Source organism: Sus scrofa, chromosome 1 (genome assembly GCF_054392235.1).
Source record: "Sus scrofa isolate SSC_HxYL_T2T_F1_AM1 chromosome 1, Sscrofa_HxYL_maternal_Yorkshire_Landrace_v2.0, whole genome shotgun sequence".
Classification (NCBI taxonomy): domain Eukaryota; kingdom Metazoa; phylum Chordata; class Mammalia; order Artiodactyla; family Suidae; genus Sus; species Sus scrofa.
The window spans coordinates 266,667,665-266,684,641 of NC_139383.1; the positions used below are offsets into that span (position 1 = coordinate 266,667,665).

A 16,977-nucleotide genomic window follows, 5' to 3' on the forward strand; every position below is an offset into this window, starting at 1 on the left:
ACTAAGCCCAGGAGACAGCCTTTCAGATAGCTTGGAGGGACTATTCTGAAGAGGTAAGGGAAAAGCCAGGATATACAGGCGATCAAACACACGCAGGTAGTCAAACATCAAGAGATTACTGCTAATTAATCAATTTAGCTCTTTTTTTGTGAATGGGATGATGCAAGAGTGTGGACTCATTGAAATAATTCCTTTGATGTGTACCTTAACTATCTAGGGCCAATATTCTGTTTTTCTGCATCCTGAATCCCCTCATGGTGCATAGTTGGGGGCGGCTGCAGTGGCTGATGGTTCAATGGCCTCAACATCCTCTGTTTACTGACATTGCAAGCCATATTTTTCAGCCACAAACCCGGAACTGTCTCCTGGCTAACATACTCCTTATATCTTAGCTCTCTGATCAACAGATAAGAATTCTCTTCCAAGTGATACACGCTTTGTTTGTCTTGTCTTGTCATATGTCTCGTTTTCCTTTATTTCTTCTTGCACTACGTGGGAGAAATGCCTCATCCTACTTTGACATCTTCTTTCTTCTATGTTCCTGACCTTATGTTGAGATTCCTCATTTCTAGTTTTTCTTATTAATGCTTATTTTTTAAAAAAACGTTTATACTAAACAGAAAGAAGTCAGGAAAGAATTAAAAAAGAAAAAAAAGTTGTCCCACATTGGACTGCTGTGTATCCAAGGCTGGAAGCCGATTGCTGGATTCCGGATTCCGGAATGCCCTGGGGTCCTGGTTGGTGGCTGAAGCTGAACGTCAGCACTCCAGTGAACTTACTTAGATGCTTCCTACCCTGGGCCTTTCTGACAGGCAGCGTGCCTCAACTTTGTCAGCGGGTAAGGGTTTCTTGGCCTGGCCAGGCGTTAAGACAGAACATGAAGACCCAGCTGCTTGCCCAGTGGTGAATGTTTTCCTGTTTTTGTAACCTACTTGCTGTCAGCTCTCTCTTTTCCTTTATGATGTTTAATTGAAATCACAGCCTAATGAGGTCTGGCCAGTCTCTTTCCTTCAACTTGATGTTTACTGACAATGCATCTGAATAAGAAGAGAACAATTTCTGGAGAAATGGAAAACTTCAAAGGCTATTAAATACTAAAGGCCACTAGAGATGAATTGTTTACATGATGCATTTTTCCCTCTTACACTTTAACAAATTATTTACCACTAAATCAGTGCTTCCTTCAACAATGATGATTTTTATTGGATAGTCTTGGAATGTCCCTGGAATTCAAGTCCAGCCAGTGAATCTAGATTTTTTTTCGGGGGGGGAGGTTGAAGTTCAGGATCTATGATCTCACCTGAATTAGCTTCTGGAAGTATGCTTGGAAACGTTAAAATTTGTGTTTATATATTTCCCCTTTCTTTTTAGCCCAGTTCAGATGCCATGCCCCTACAAAATTTCCCTTAATTCCTAAATTGCTGTAGTAAGTCCATCATCTGCACAGCTAGAGAACTTGTGTTTGAACCACTTCATTTGTCCCTGTACAGTGAGATGCACCCCTGTGGAGGAAAGGCTTTGCGTGTTGGAGCAGAGCAGGGATGTGTTTGCATTCTGGGACAGCTGTTTACCATCTGGGTGATTGTGACCTCTCAATATTTCATTTTCTGTAAAGTGATAATATTTAAAAAATAATGCTGATGAGAATACCTGCTTCATCTGGTTGTTGGGAGAATTCAGTGAGGTCACACATGTGTTAGACTTGGTGCATAGGAGAGCGGTCCGTAACTATGATTCCACATTTCTTTGAGTTTATCTCCACCATCACTAGTACATGTGAAGAACAGCATGTGTAGAAAGAATGAGTCTATCTTTCCATAACGCTAATGATGCAAGCTAAGAGATTTTCCTCAGGGAACTATGTCTCATCAACTGGCATACCTTTTTGCTAACACTTAGTCAACCTCGTAGGCTTTATTTGAAATAACCTTAGAAAAATATCATATTTTTTTTCATGTAGAGACTTCTTGAAAGTTACTTAGTGTTATTTTTTAAGAAATTAAATACTCTTTCACAGCCACTTGGGAAATGCACCATTAAAGTGAGTCGTGTGGTTCTTTTGTGTAAAGTAGCCTTTCGGAAAGTGAATAATCCCTTGTAATTTATCATGCTTATATTCAGACAACAGTGCTCCCTAAAGACGTCCATATGCATCAAGAGTCTGTACAATCTTACATTTCAACAGTATCCATCTATTGTGTGGAATTTGTCTCCACATTTTGATGAATTAATGTAGAAATGAGTTGGGCATGTATTTAGATTCTCCACAGCACAAACATGTAAGGATTTATTTTTTGGAAGATTCCAGGAGCCAAGGGAAAATGAGAAGGAAGGGAATACTTATTTAGCATCTGTATACTACACATTATGATAAGCATTTTCACCAACATTATCACGGTTATTCCTCATCACAATGTTAGGAGAATCATTGTTCCCATTTTACTGGCCAGGAAAATTGGCAAGGTAGTCTATGCAAGAATTAAAGCCAGAATTTGAAATCAGCTCTTCCTGATGCCAAATACCTTACTAACTCTCATAATGTACTTCTTCTTCAGAATAACATACTGAGTTGAGGCAGGAAGTAAAATTTAAGATTTGTGTGGTATTTACCTTCTTTGGCAGGCACTTTAAAAATATGCTGTGTGTTATCTTGGGGCCTCATTTTTATTTGGGCATGCAACATGGACCTAAACCTTGGCTCTGAGGCTAGCTTCAGTGAGGTTTTGAAGGAGTTAATACTTTCCCTTTTTGACAGATGATGAAACGTGGACTACTGCTAGAAGCCACAAAGCTGAGTATTTATTAAACACGCTTATTTCCCTTTCATCTATTTGGCCAATGTTCCCAACCTTAATCTAATTTCCCCTAAAATTTTCCATGGAGCAGGATGGTGGCTCCAAATCCTGAAATGTTAAAGGAATCATTTAATGACCTGTGGTGAGTGACTGTGAACTCGTTCCAGAATTGCTAATGAGTATTTGGAGAAGACTCATGGGTACGCTCCAAGTCTCTCCAAAGTGATCCTGCTGGTTGCAGTCAAGGACTTTCTGGGGTTATTGGGAAGTTCTAGGTGACTCTTAATGGAGGCTATTTAGTTCAGTTTGAGAATATGGTGCTTACAAGGCCAATGGCTTATCCCATTCTTGTGCTCATAGACTGTACTCTTCACTTTGGAGAGCCATCTAGCACATAAATGGCATAGGTTGCAAATAGGCAAAACAAAACAAAACAAAAAACCAAGTGGAGATGGCTTAGTGTGTACATTACATCTCTGTACTCATTTAGTCTGAATTTGCTAAGAGCTCATTTGGTACTAAACTCTTGGGATTCATGGCCAACTTGAACAAGGATTATCATTAAGTCACAGACTATGGGGGATACATAAACAGATAATTATGTTATGATGCATACCATGCTAAAGGTAGGTACAGATAACATTTGAAAGATTAACAGAGGAAGAGTGTCAGTTTATAACAAGTGGGGTTTATTCAGTATAATAATCATGAGAATTATTATAACAGTGATTGTAATTATTATCAGTGGTCTCTTAGTGCTAATTCCACTGCTAACACTTGTACTTGAATTATTCTCTTCAACCCAACAACCTTGAAAGACTGCTGCTGCTGCTGATGAGGATAAGGAATACAATATTCAACATTATTTTCAAGACACTGTGTTGGATCTTTTTAAATTTTTTAAAATTATTTTTATTTTTTCCATTATAGTTGCTTTACAGTGTTCTGTCAATTTCTACTGTATAATAAAGTAACCCAGTCTTTTTCTCATATTATCTTCCATCATGTTCCATCATAAGTGACTAGATATAGTTCCCTGTGCTATACGTATAGCAGGATCTCATTGCTTATTCGCTCCCCGTGCAATAGTTTGTATTAACCCCAGACTCCCAGTCCATCCCACTCCCTTCCTTTCCCCCTTGACAACCACAAGTCTGTTCTCCAAGTCCATGAGTTTCTTTTCTGTGTAAAGGTTCATTTGTGCCATCTATTAGATTCCAGATGTAAGTGATATCATATGGTATTTGTCTTTATCTTTCTGACTTACTTTACTTAGTATGAGAGTCTCCAGTTCCATCCATGTTGCTGCTGTGTTGGATCTTTAAAGATATTATTGTATTGGATCAAGCCAGTAACTCTCGGGGTTAATTTTTTTTTTTTGACCATTTTGGGTAATAAAAACTTTCTGAGGTATTATTATCACCATTTTGGAAAGGAGCAATCTGATGTTAAAAGTCTCCATAAATTCCGCAAGAATATTCAATGCTGATAAAGAAATTTCAAAACTTGGGTTAAGGGACCCCACAGTTTATACTTTTAAGTATACTAAGCCAGACTGTCTTTTGGGAAGGGTAAACACTGAAGGGTAATAGGTAGGTAGAAAAAGCAAGGGAGAGGATTCCAGCAAGAGGAAATGATATGGAAGAAAAAGGATACTGATATTTTTAAGAACATGGTAGAGGGGCAACTTTTTGAGAATGTATGGTCTAAGAAAGAAAACGGGAGGAGATAAAATCCAAAATATGGATTAGCATCAAATTATAAAGGAATATATTTTGTATGTTATCTTATAGGCTTGTGATCCCAGGATAGGTTTTTTAAAGAATTTTTTTAGGTTTTATTGAATTACAGTTGATTTACAACTTTGTGATAATTTCTGCTGTACAACAAAGTGATTCAGTTATACATATATGTGTGTGTGTGTATATATATCCAATGATAGGTTTTAAGCAAGGGAGAAAAAGCTGTTTTTTTTTGTTGTTGTTAGTTCATGTCTTTTATTAACCAATATACAATTACTTGTCTTCTGGTTTGTTGAAACAATAGGTCAGGCAACATTTGCCACAATAACATCTGTCAAAGTGGCTGGCCATAAAGACTCCAGCACCGCATTCAGCTGAAGGGCACTCCCGACGAAGACGACTGATTTTGCCGTCCTCGTCCACCTTATAGTGTTTCAGGACAGACAGCTTAACCTTCTTTCTCTTATGCTTGTTCTTCTTGGGAGTGTGTAAGACTTCTTCCTTTTCTTAGCACCACCACCAAGTCTCCAGTGCAAGATGAAGAGTGGACTCCTTTTGAATGTTGTAGTCAGACAAAGTACGTCCATCTTCCAGTTGCTTGCCAGCAGAGATCAGTCTTTGCTGGTCAGGAGGAATTCCTTCCTTATCCTGGATCTTAGCATTTATATTTTCTATTGTATCACTCGAGAGTGATGGTCTTGCCTGTCAGCCTCTTCACAAAAATCTGCATCTTGGCGGCGGTTCCACCGCAGATGGCGGATCTGAAATCGAGAAAAAGATTTAAATCTGTGTTTTAAGACAGCCGATGCAACCCAAAATAAATAAAACTACTTGGTATGAGTGGAGAAACACAGACTCTGGTGGGATTGTTCAGTTTTTGAAAATTCAGTGTAAAATGAATTGTCCTTTAACTCTGAAAATCCCACATGGTTCACAAGTACAGGCAGATAGCTTCTGTCACACAACATTCTCTGGGATTCTTTATCTCTATGGTTTGGATTAGTTCCCATGGTGGTTAATACTGACATATAGCATCCACAGGTCACAAGCATACTGAGTGGGGTTGACATGAAATTGATGAAAATTGGTTGAAGAAATAAGGCTTTTTTTTGTTGTTGTTATTTTCTACTTACTCAAATTTATCACATCTGTAGTTGTATAATGATCATAACAATCTAATTTCACAGGATTTCCATCCCACAGCCCAAGCACATCTCCCCATCCCCCAAACTGTCTCCTCTGGAGACCATAAGTTTTTCAATGTCTGTGAGTCAGTATCTGTTTTGCAAAGAAGTTCATTGTGTCCTTTTTTCAGATTCCACATGTCAGTGAAAGCATTTGATGTTGGTGTCTCATTGTATGGCTGACTTCACTTAGCATGATAATTTCTAGGTCCATCCATGTTGCTAAAAATGCCAGTATTTCATTCTTTTTAATGGCTGAGTAATATTCCATTGTGTATATATACCACATCTTCTTGATCCACTCCTCTGTCAATGGACATTTAGGTTGTCTCATGTTTTGGCTATTGTAAATAGTGCTGCAATGAACATCGGGATACATGTGTCTTTTGGCAAATGTCTAAGTAGAAAATTGAGCCCCTGAACTCTAGGTTTATCTACTTTCTCATACCCCTCTTCCATAGAGGAGACTAGCGAAACAGCATAGAACTGTATCTGTGGAATAGTGCCTTTGAAACCTTCTAAATGTATTATTTCATTCCGCTATACCAACATTTATTTTTTTATTTCAACTCTGCATTTCCAGCTTTCAAAAGAATTACCCATTGCTGAGAAATCAGCTAATGGGGTTTTCAACTTGTAAAGAAGGGCCAACTCTCCAGAATTATAGACCCCTAAAGTTGGCTTCTTCTGAATAAAGAAAAACCAGCCTTCCTTCCTTCCTTATTCTCTCTCTTCCTTACCTCCCCCTTTTTATTTTCACTCTCTCTTTCCTTCCCTCCTTCCTTTCCTTTCTTTTTCTTTTTTCTATATTCCCTTCCTTTATCTTTGTTTCCCCTTCTTCCTTTGACGTCCTTTTATTTTCATTTCTTTTCCCGTCTGCTCTATCATTTCCTTTTTGATCTTGGGAATAACTCATGTTTTGACCACCAAAAGCGTGCCGCTCTGCCTGGAACTGGGAAAACAGAAAAGAGAAAATACAGTTGCTCCCTTCCTGGTGCTCATAGTCCAGTGAGAAAAAAGAAATATGTAAATATATAATTATAGTACAATGTGATAGATAGATGTTTTGGTAAAGATGTGCACTTTGGAATTACGGTGGTCCCCCCCCTTATCCATGGTTTCACTTTCTGTGGTTTCAATTACCCATGAGCAACCACAGTCTGAAAATATTAAATGGAAAATTCCAGAAATAACAAATTTTTAGTTTTTAAATTGCACATCGTTCTGAGTAGTGTGATGAAATCTCCCGCCCTCTCTCTGTCCTTCCTTTATCCTGCCATTCCTGCCTGTTGGTCACTTAGTAGCACCTCTAGCTTGTCAAATCAGTTGTCATGATATCATAGTGCTTGCATTCAAGTAACACTTATTTTACTTAATAATGACCCAAAGCAAAAGAGTAGTGATGTTGGGGGAGTTCCTGCTGTGGCTCAGCAGGTGAAGGACCTGATGTTGTCTCTGTGAGGATGCAGGTTTGATCCCTGGCATCACTCAGTGGGTTAAGGATCCAGTGTTTCTGTGCCTGTGGCATAGGTCCCAGCTGCATCTCCTATTTTACCTCGACCCAGGAACTTCCAAATGCTGCAGGTGTGGCTGTTTTTAAAAAAAGAAAGAGTAGTGATGCTGGCAATTCGGGTATGCCAGAGAGCAGCCATAAATTTCTTCCTTTAAGTGAAAAGGTGAAAATTCTCAATTTAATAAGGACAAAAATAATATGGTGAAAATACTAATATCTATGGTAAGAAAGAACTTCCATCCATGCAATTGTGAAGAAGAAAAAAAGAAATTGATTCTAGTTTTGCCATCACACCTCAAACTGCCAAAGTTATGGCCGCAGTGGTACGTGCTTAGTTGAGATGGAAAAGGCATTGAACTGGTACAAGATGTTTTGAAAGACAGAGCAAGAAAACACATTCATATAACTCTCATAGTATATTATATATATTATATAGTATAATTGTTCTATCTTATTTTTGGTTATTGTTGTCAGTCTTGCTGTGCTTAATTTACAAACTAAACTTTATCATAATTTTGTATGTATAGGATAAAACATAGATTTGATAGGGTTTGGTACTGTCCTTGTTTTGAGACATCCATGGGGTCCTGGAACATATTTCACTATGGATAAACAGGAACTACTATACAGAGATCAAGAACATGGTCCCAGTTCAAAATCTGTGAAGTCTTCCTGGAAGTGGTGCCTGGAAATGAGTTTTAGGGTAATATTTACACTCAGAGAATCACTGACGCCAAGATGTGACAGGCTGGAACAGAGGGATGCACTGGGGTCTGTAGAAGCTTTAAAGAGGAAGGAACTGGGCGGGCGGCTGGTGGATCCCTGTTCCCTGTGAAGTTAAGTCTTTTTTAGGTTTCCTCCTGACAGCAGAGGTCCTATCACCATTTTCAATGCAGGTCATGCACATGCCTCCAAATTGCTGTTGGCCATGGCTTGCAGAGCTGGAATTGCAGATTGACTTGCCCTCAATGGCTGCTGTGACAAGGTGACCTGCTGTTGGCCATCCAGTCCATTTTAGTGCAGAATTAAAGCAGATGACACCTTGAGCACACCCAGACTCTAAGGAAATGAAATTTCCATGTTTGGAGCATTTAATTTGTGACAAAACTGTGCTCTAGGTTTTATATGTATAGTCTCACTTAATCCTCAGTATACTCCTTTCGGGGAGGAAATGACCCTAAAGGAAATTCACTGGACAACATAGGAATCTGGCTGCTGGCCTCAAAGAAATCCTGTTTCTGATTGGTTCTGATCTTATTCTTAACAGGTAGGGTCTCTTTTGGTTCCTAGACCCAATTCTAATGTGTGTGTGCGTGGAAACTTTCCAATAACAACAAGCAATTCTTGGGCACTAGCAGTGCGTCTGAGACTTCAACTCAAGTCACCTCAATTCTGGCACTGTCTACTGGGAGATAGCATCAAATTCCATTGGTAAAGGGCTCGGTCCCAAAAGGGCACCCTCCACTTCAGATGCCGATCAGAAACCCAGATTGTGCTTCTGACTGACCAGCTACAAATCAGAGGTTCCAATGATCCCCTCCAACTCAGGATGCAAGTCCAATTGTTACTTGTACTTCTGACCAACTGCCTATAAATCAAAGGTTCCCATGACCCCCTCCTTGGGTTCCATTATCTTGCTAGTACAGTTCACAGAACTCGGGAAACCTGTCAATTTACTAGATTCCTGATTTTTTAAAAAAAGGTATATTAAAGGATATGAAACAAGAGCCAGATGAACAGATACATAGGTGTTGGACAAAGGAGTTTCTGTCTTCATGGAGCTTGGGACCTGGCATGGTAGCCAACCTTTAAGCTCTCCAAACTCCTTGCTTTGGGGTTTTTAATGAGGGCTTCATTAATAGGCATGATTGATTAACTCATTGGCCATTGGTGTTTGATTCATCCTCCCGTCTCCTCTCCCCTCCCTGGAGATCACAGGGTGAAACTGAAAATTCCAACCCTCTATTCCTGGTTGGCTTCCCTGGCAACCAGCCTTCATCTCTAGGTGCTTTCCAAAAGTCACCTTCATTAATATAAACCCAGTTGTGGCAGAAAGGAGATTGTTACGAATAAGGGGTTTATCATTTCACCTTTGTAGCCCTGAAGTGGTTTCAGGAGCTGAGGACAAGAGACCAAATATTACAACACAAGATGCTTCCACCACTCTTATCACTCAGGTAATTACAAGGATTTGGAGAGCTGTGAGCCAGGAACTGTGAATGAAGACCAAATATATGTGATAAATATATGTGATAAAGACCAAATACATGTGACAATATTTTTTTGTCATCCAAATGACTAAATATACATGTTTCTTATAAGTCACAGTATTACATGGGGCACTGAATAGGGGAGGACAGTTCTAAGCATGATTAAGGCAGCCACAGGAAAATGCCAGTCTACTTAGGAAATCGGAGAACCTTTGTCGTCATTGCACTGTTTTGACAGGCTGGCAGACATCCTTCCCTTAGCACCTGCATACCTTGAGGTTTTATCTGGTACAAACCGACTGCAGAAATCTAAACTAGATTCTGAGGTTTAAGACAAAGAACTTCATTATTCCTCTTGCCTCATGCTTTTTGGTTGAAATGACATATATCAAAATGCTCTTAGGAGGTGAGTTTAAGTTGCTTTAAAAAGTATAATATGTTGGGGACAGAGAATAGTTCTATGATCAGAATGAGGAGAGAGAGAAACCTGGGATTTAAGACCGGGCATTTCCTGACTCAAGTTCTGGATCCTTACAGTGGGAATACTCAGTGCTGGGTTCTCAAAATAAACTGGGGCCAAGGCTGAGTGCTGAGAGGATCACTATTATGGGTAAAGGGATTTGAAGAACAGTGTTCACCAATGGGATGTAAGTCATGGTCCTGGGTATAATCTGAAGCATAGTATTCAGAGATAAAAACCACAAAGCACAAAAGACATGTGGGCTAAAGCATCAGTCTGAAGGGCACTGGGAGAGATGAGTCCACTTATAAGTCAATAGCACAGAAGCTCTGGTCCAGACCAAGTGTCTGTAGGAAAGGGGATGGGAGAGGGAGATGAGAAATTTTGTGAGTTTTGGGGATGGAACCACAGGGCATTTTCATAAGGACACTGAGACTGTGTAAGATACTCCAGCTGTGTAAATTTGCATGAGTCAGTGAATTTCTCTGAGCCTCAATTTCCACATCTGTAAAATGTGGGTCATAATGTTATCTTCTAGAATGCCGTAAGAAATATATATAAAGGGAGACTGCAGGTTTATTCAGCCAAATATATGCAAGGCATGTGAACTAAAGTTACAGAATATTTTACATAAAAAGACACCAGTAAATGGAGACAGGTACTGTGTTAATTGATCATACATCTTAGTAAGATGGTCAGTTCTTCTTAAATTGATCAATGGATTCACTACAGTAGCAATTAATTTCCCAGCAGGTTTTTAAAATAGAATTTTACATGAAGTTCCTAAAATTCATGAAGTGGAAAGTCTAGAATAGCCTGAGTAATTCTGAAAAAAGAACAATGTTGCTAGATTTATCCCGCTTATTATCAAATACATTAATTAATACAGTGTATTATTGACATGGAGAAGCATAGACATTAATGGAACAGAATTGAGACCCTCCAACAAATGCACTTTTGCATATCAATTACTTTTTGAAAAGGTGCCAATGTAATTATTGAGAGAATGAGCAGACTTTGAACAAATGATGCTAGATCAAATGAATATTCATGTGGAGAACAACGAAGTAACCCCCATCTCACAAATTATACAAAAAAATAACTGGGTAACTAGAAATGGATCATAGACCTGAGTGTAGTAGCTCAAAGTAGAAGTAAACATAGGAGTCAATTTTCATGGTGTAGGAAAATTTTTCTTAGGACACAAAAAGTATAAACTAGAAAAGAAAAAATTAATAAATTATATTTCATCTAATGTAAACATGTCTGCTCTTCAAAAGATACTGCTAATAAAACAGAAAGATAAGCTATAGACTAAGAGAAAGTATTTGCAGCATGTATGCCTAACAAAAGACTTCAGACTACATTAGGACACAACTGAAAAATAAAAAAATTTATATAAATAAAAATAGGCAAAAAATTTCATAGACACTTCACAACAAAAGACATATGCTCATCATTGTTAGTCATCAGGCAAATATAAACTAAAGCTACAAAGGGATCTCACTATAGAACCATCCTAATGGCTATAGTTAAAAAGACTGGCAATGAGTTTTGGTGGGAAGGGCAGCAATTAAAATCTCAAATGCTGCTAGTGGGAACGTGTAATGTTGTGGAAAACAGTTTGGCAGTTTCTTATAAAATTAAACATATGATTCTACAATTCCTCTCCTAGGTGTTTACCCCAGAGACGTGTAAACATGTCCACACAAATATTTGTACTTGGATATTCATAGCTGCTTTCTTCATCATAGCTCTAAATGGGAAATACTTTAAATATCCATTAATTGGTGAAGGGATAAACAATTTGTGATCCATGCATATGATGAAAAAATGTTCCGTAATAAAAATGAATGAACTGATATACACGACATCATAAATGTATCCTGAAAACATTATGCTAAGTGAAAGAAGCCAGACTATCAGAAGACTATTCTCCATCTGCTTCAAATTGTATGGTATTTTAGCAACAGAAAAACTATAGTAATAGAAACAATTAAGTTGGGAATTCCTGTTGTGGCTCAGCGGGTTAAGAACCCAACGTTGTTTCTGTGAGGATGCAGGTTTGATCCCTGGCCTTGCTCAGTGGGTTAAGGATCTGGCATTGCTGCAAGCTGCAGCATAGGTTATGGATGGGGCTCGGATCTGGCATTACTGTGGCTGTGCCATAGGCTGGTGGCTATAGCTCCAATTCGACCCCTAGCCTGGGAACTTCCATATGCTGCAGGTGCAGCCCTAAAAAAAAAAAAGAAAGAAAGAAACAGGTAAGTCATTGCCAGGGGTTTCAGGGAGAGGGGAAGGAATTTACTGCAGAGGGGCACAAGGGTAATTTTTGCAGCAATAGAAATTTTCTATATTATTATTGTAATGTTAGTTCTACAACTAGATACATCTGTCAAAACTCAGTGAAGTTTGAATTTAATATTAATGAATTTTATTGTATGTAAGTTATAATTCAATGAAGCTGACTTTTTTTTTTTTTTTTGTTGTTGTTGTTGTTGCTATTTCTTGGGCCGCTCCCGCGGCATATGGAGGTTCCCAGGCTAGGGGTCTAATCGGAGCTGTAGCCACCGGCCTACGCCAGAGCCACAGCAACGCGGGATCCGAGCCGCGTCTGCAACCTACACCACAGCTCACGGCAACGCCGGATCGTTAACCCACTGAGCAAGGGCAGGGACCGAACCCGCAACCTCATGGTTCCTAGTCGGATTCGTTAACCACTGCGCCACAACAGGAACTCCTGAAGCTGACTTTTAAAAGAACATCCATACACTCATTGAGTAATACATGTTACATGTATGTCACTGTATAACTAATAGAAAAACAAAGTTATAGTCTAAAAATAAATCTTTTAGGAGTTCCTGTTGTGGCTCGGCAGGTTAAGAACCTGACATTTTCTCTGTGAGGATGAGGTTCGATCCCTAGCTTCACTCAGTAGGATCTGGCGTTGCCATAACCTGCAGTGTAGGGTGCAGATGCAGCTCGGATCTGGTGTTGCTGTGGGTGGTGAAAACCCTGGCTGCAGCCGTAAAAAGAATAAATAAATAAATATCATTTGCTGAACAAATATTGAATAATTACTTATACGTCAAAGGCTAGACTAGGTGATAAAGCTATGAACCAAATGGTGGTAAGTCAGGCGAGTGAACAGTTAAAAGGCAGTGTAACTGATACATATGATGGGGATAATCACAAGATGTTGCAGGTACACAGAGAAGGGGTACCCAGCCCAACCTTGGGGTTCAAAGTATTTTTTTTTAAGAGTAATGTTACAGTGTCACTATGGAAGAATATAAGTAAGTTAAGTAAATGAGGGCATTTGGACAATGAACCAAAGGGCAGGTAACATGCAGCCGAGACTTGGGAGTCAGAGAGCAGGTGGTGACCTGTGAGTGAACTTGAAACTAGGCGTAAACAGGTATATTTGAGATACAGCTGAGAAATAGAATTCATGGAATGTAATCATTCTTACATATGGGAGCAGAGGCAAAGCAAGAGGACAAGAGCGTTGTGACTTCTCTAGCTTGAGAAACTGGGCCAATGATGGCTCTCCTCACTGAGACTGACATGCAGGAGCAAAAGGAATGGGTTTAGTGTGTGCGTCGGGGGATTCGTCTTTCACGAGTGTTGAATACAAAGAACCCATGAGGCAGCCCAGTGCACTCTGTAGAAGAAATGGAACATAAAAGTCTGGAGTACAGAAAACTGCCCAGACAAAGAGATGAACATATCACACAAGAGTCTGGGATCAACCAGGGAGACGGGATCAGCAAACAAGATGGCTCAGGACAGGGAAAGGAAGGATTAGCCAGACAGCTAGGAAGAGAAATAGGATCCCGCATCCTAGAGGTCAAGGCAAGAGAATGCTCTGAGTGACCAACGGTATTAAAGTGCAGAATAGTCAAGCGAGATGAAAGGTGAAATTTGCTCACGCAGTCAGGAAGGAGATGATCAGTGGGTGTTTCCCTGGTAGCTGCCGTGATGTGAAGGTGGGGAAGCCAGACTGAGAGGTCTGGGGAGGGAGCGGGAGGGGATGAAATGGAGATGTTGATTACTCTTCAGGGCAGCTTCTCCATTGCAGGAAAGAGAGTGTGGGATCTGGAGGAGCACCGGGAGGCTGGCGGCAGTGCACCGTCCCCTTGCTCCTGGGATGCCGCCAGCGGGGTGGGAGGGATGGATGGAGTAACATTCTGAGACGGCAGACGGCACGCATGGATGGGATTCAGTTTCCAGTGGGATAAACAAAACATCTTCCAGGCCATCAAGAGGGGAAGAGGGAGGGATGAGTGAAGGTTCAGACAGGGAAGTTGTACGGCAGGAAGTGGAAGGAATTTTGCCTGATGTCTTCCACTGTTCTGCGGGAGGCAAGGTCATATGGAAACTAAGGATGAAATGGGGGTCATGTGTTTTAGAGGCAGTTTGAAATAGCTGCCACCGGGAAGGGGGACGTACTGTCTGTGGAAACATAATGGGACTCCTGGGCATCATTAAAGCCCCAGGGAAAGTCAGGGACCATGAAGTAAGACTGTTTCCAGGTCAGAGTGATTTTCTTCCCCCAAGTGCATGTATATGAAGAAGATGGCAGGTGGAGTTCATTCAGGTTTTGGTCAACATGGGACTCTGTATGATCATTACAAAGCCAGGACGTGAGGATTTTGAGAACAGTGATTGCTGTGGCGGTGAACGGAAACTACCTGGACGATGAAGAAAGTAAAAGCAAGGGACTCCTGGGAGACAAAGAGAAAGAAGAGCTGGAAGTTCCTAAAAGGCCCATAAAGTGGTTTATGGGGGATAACTGAATTGAGACAAGAGGAGAAATGGGGAAGAACATAGGAAATGAAAAAGGCAAGGACCCTGAAAGGCCAGGATGTTGAATTATCCTGTGTTGATGTCACCAAGGATGGAAGCACTGCATAGGATGGGCAGAAAGACTGGAAGGCTGAATCTTTAAAGCATCAGGAGGAATAACTAGGATAGACAGTCTTAGGTGACCATGCTGAGGAGTATAGCAAGGCAAAGGCACAAGGCAAACATCTCAAATGAGCCCGAACTGTGTAGAGGTCTGAGGAAGTCCAATCCGGAAGCGACTGCTGGACACGACCCACAGCCTCTAACGACGTGAAAGTTGGGAAGAACAGCTTCCACTTGGGTGTTTGTTGTGTAGCCTGAATGGATCAGGTCCATGAAGAGTTTCAGGTCTTAACATCATTGATGGAACTAGAGTTAATAGAGGCATTTTAGTAATGGGAGCCTTTCCAGGCAGATGAAGGAGCAGGCAGCCTGATGGTAGAGGTTCTGCTGCATTCTCCACCAGAGTTGATGGCCGTGGCTCAGCTAGAGCAATTAGTGCTGCAATTAAAGCTCTGGAATCGGCCAGATCTGGGTCGAATCCAAGTTCTGTCATTCGCTGCTCATGGGAACTTCTCTGCACCTCTGTTTCTTCAGCTGCAAAATGAGGATAATATTGTTTACTTCAGAGTTATCTTTGAACTTCTATAGCATTATCCTTGCCAAACAGCATGGTGTAATCATATAGAAGTACTTAACAGAGAGTGTTGTTACTATCATTCTGATGCCGGGTATATGTGATTCTGAGTCCGCCAAGAAAGTACATATTGTGCTTAATGAGGTAACCTTTCAGTTAGTCTGGGTGGAAGGAAAGGTGAGGGTGCGAGTTTGCCAAATGGAAAAGATGAAATCGTTCAGTGAATGAGACCTTTCTACCCAAGACGGATCTTTAAACAATGTCAAATGTCAACGAACCGAACCTTCAGAGTGATTTTCCTACTCTTCTTTAATAGTGGATCTGGAAATTTAGGATGGTTGAATTTTTCCTTTGTTGACAGGAGCAGAGTGTTTAGAAAGAGGAACCACGGGAGAGAACTGTAACTCCCTGAACTCGTTAAGACGCCCCGGCCCTGGTTACTCAGTCTGCTGCCTTTTGATTAGACAGTTGTACTCTTACAGCAGACGTCAGCGTCTAGATGTAGACACACTACGGTGGTTTCCTGCTTGGAAACAAAGACCACTTGGAAGGGAAACTTTCCTGAGTTCACGCCTCTGACAAGGGGCCCTTCCTCTGCAGCCACTTGCGTCTTCATGTAACAGGGAGTGCTCCCCTCCTGTCTCTTTACAACCTCCATCTTCTCCCAAAGGTCCCTGAAAGGAAGCAGCAGCCTGTGCCTGTGCAGTATGGTGGCCGTGGCGCCTTTCCTGCAGGCATGGAAGACAGATTATACGATTTGAAACACAGTCCTTCCCTGACCCAGTTTCACCCCTGCACATAACTTCCTGGAGCCTGATCAATGCTCCTGATGATTGCCTGTCCCAGCGGCTCCCTTTCTTCCTTTCAAAACGACCCTCTTAGGCCATTTTTTTTTTTTTAACCCTGATAGTTTCTGTCCTACTTTTTGTGGTTTATATTTTTTATACATTTTCCAAAACCCAAAGTTTTGCTTCCAGTTCTACTCATTTGTTTATTTTGGAAATAAATACATTCTTTTGTTTTGTAGTAAATTGAGAGGGGGGAATATCTGGCTGCGTATCTTTCTATCTCTCGGACGATGATATAGACATGAATAGCACAGACTCGGGAATCAGATGGTCAGAGCTTTGGAGTCACAGGCCTACCATTATCTATGTGTCCTTGAACAAGTTGCTTAACCTCTCTGTGCCTCAGTTCCCATCTGTTAAATGAGAATATAGTAGTAACAATTTCATGGAGTTATTGTGAAGATTAAATTAGATCATAAATACAACATGCTGGAGTTCCCACTGCGGCTCAGCGGTAATGAACCTGACTAGTATCCATGAGGATGCAGGTTTGATCCCTGGCCTCACTCAGTGGGTTAAAGATCAAGAGTTGCCTTGAGCTGTGGTGTAGGTCACAGATGTGGCTTGGATCCTGCGTTGCCATGGCTGTGGCATAGGCTGGCAGCTGCAGCTCCAATTTGACAGCTAGCCTGGGAACTTCCATATGCTGCAAGTGCAGCCCTAAAAATCAAAAACAAAACAAAATAAAACAAAACCCCAAACATGCTCAAAACGATGCCTGGTGTAACTTAAGAGCTACA

The 16,977-nt window shown here is 40.7% G+C and overlaps 1 long non-coding RNA gene and 1 pseudogene across 7 annotated transcripts in view; one reads left to right on the forward strand and one right to left on the reverse strand.

Moving 5' to 3' along the window:
- Window positions 1–16,977, forward strand: part of LOC102161373 (uncharacterized) — a 358,117-nt gene that overhangs the window by 243,218 nt on the left and 97,922 nt on the right. The gene's annotated exons all lie outside the window — the stretch shown is intronic.
- LOC100522418 (ubiquitin-ribosomal protein eS31 fusion protein pseudogene) lies at window positions 4,763–5,267 on the reverse strand (annotated as a pseudogene).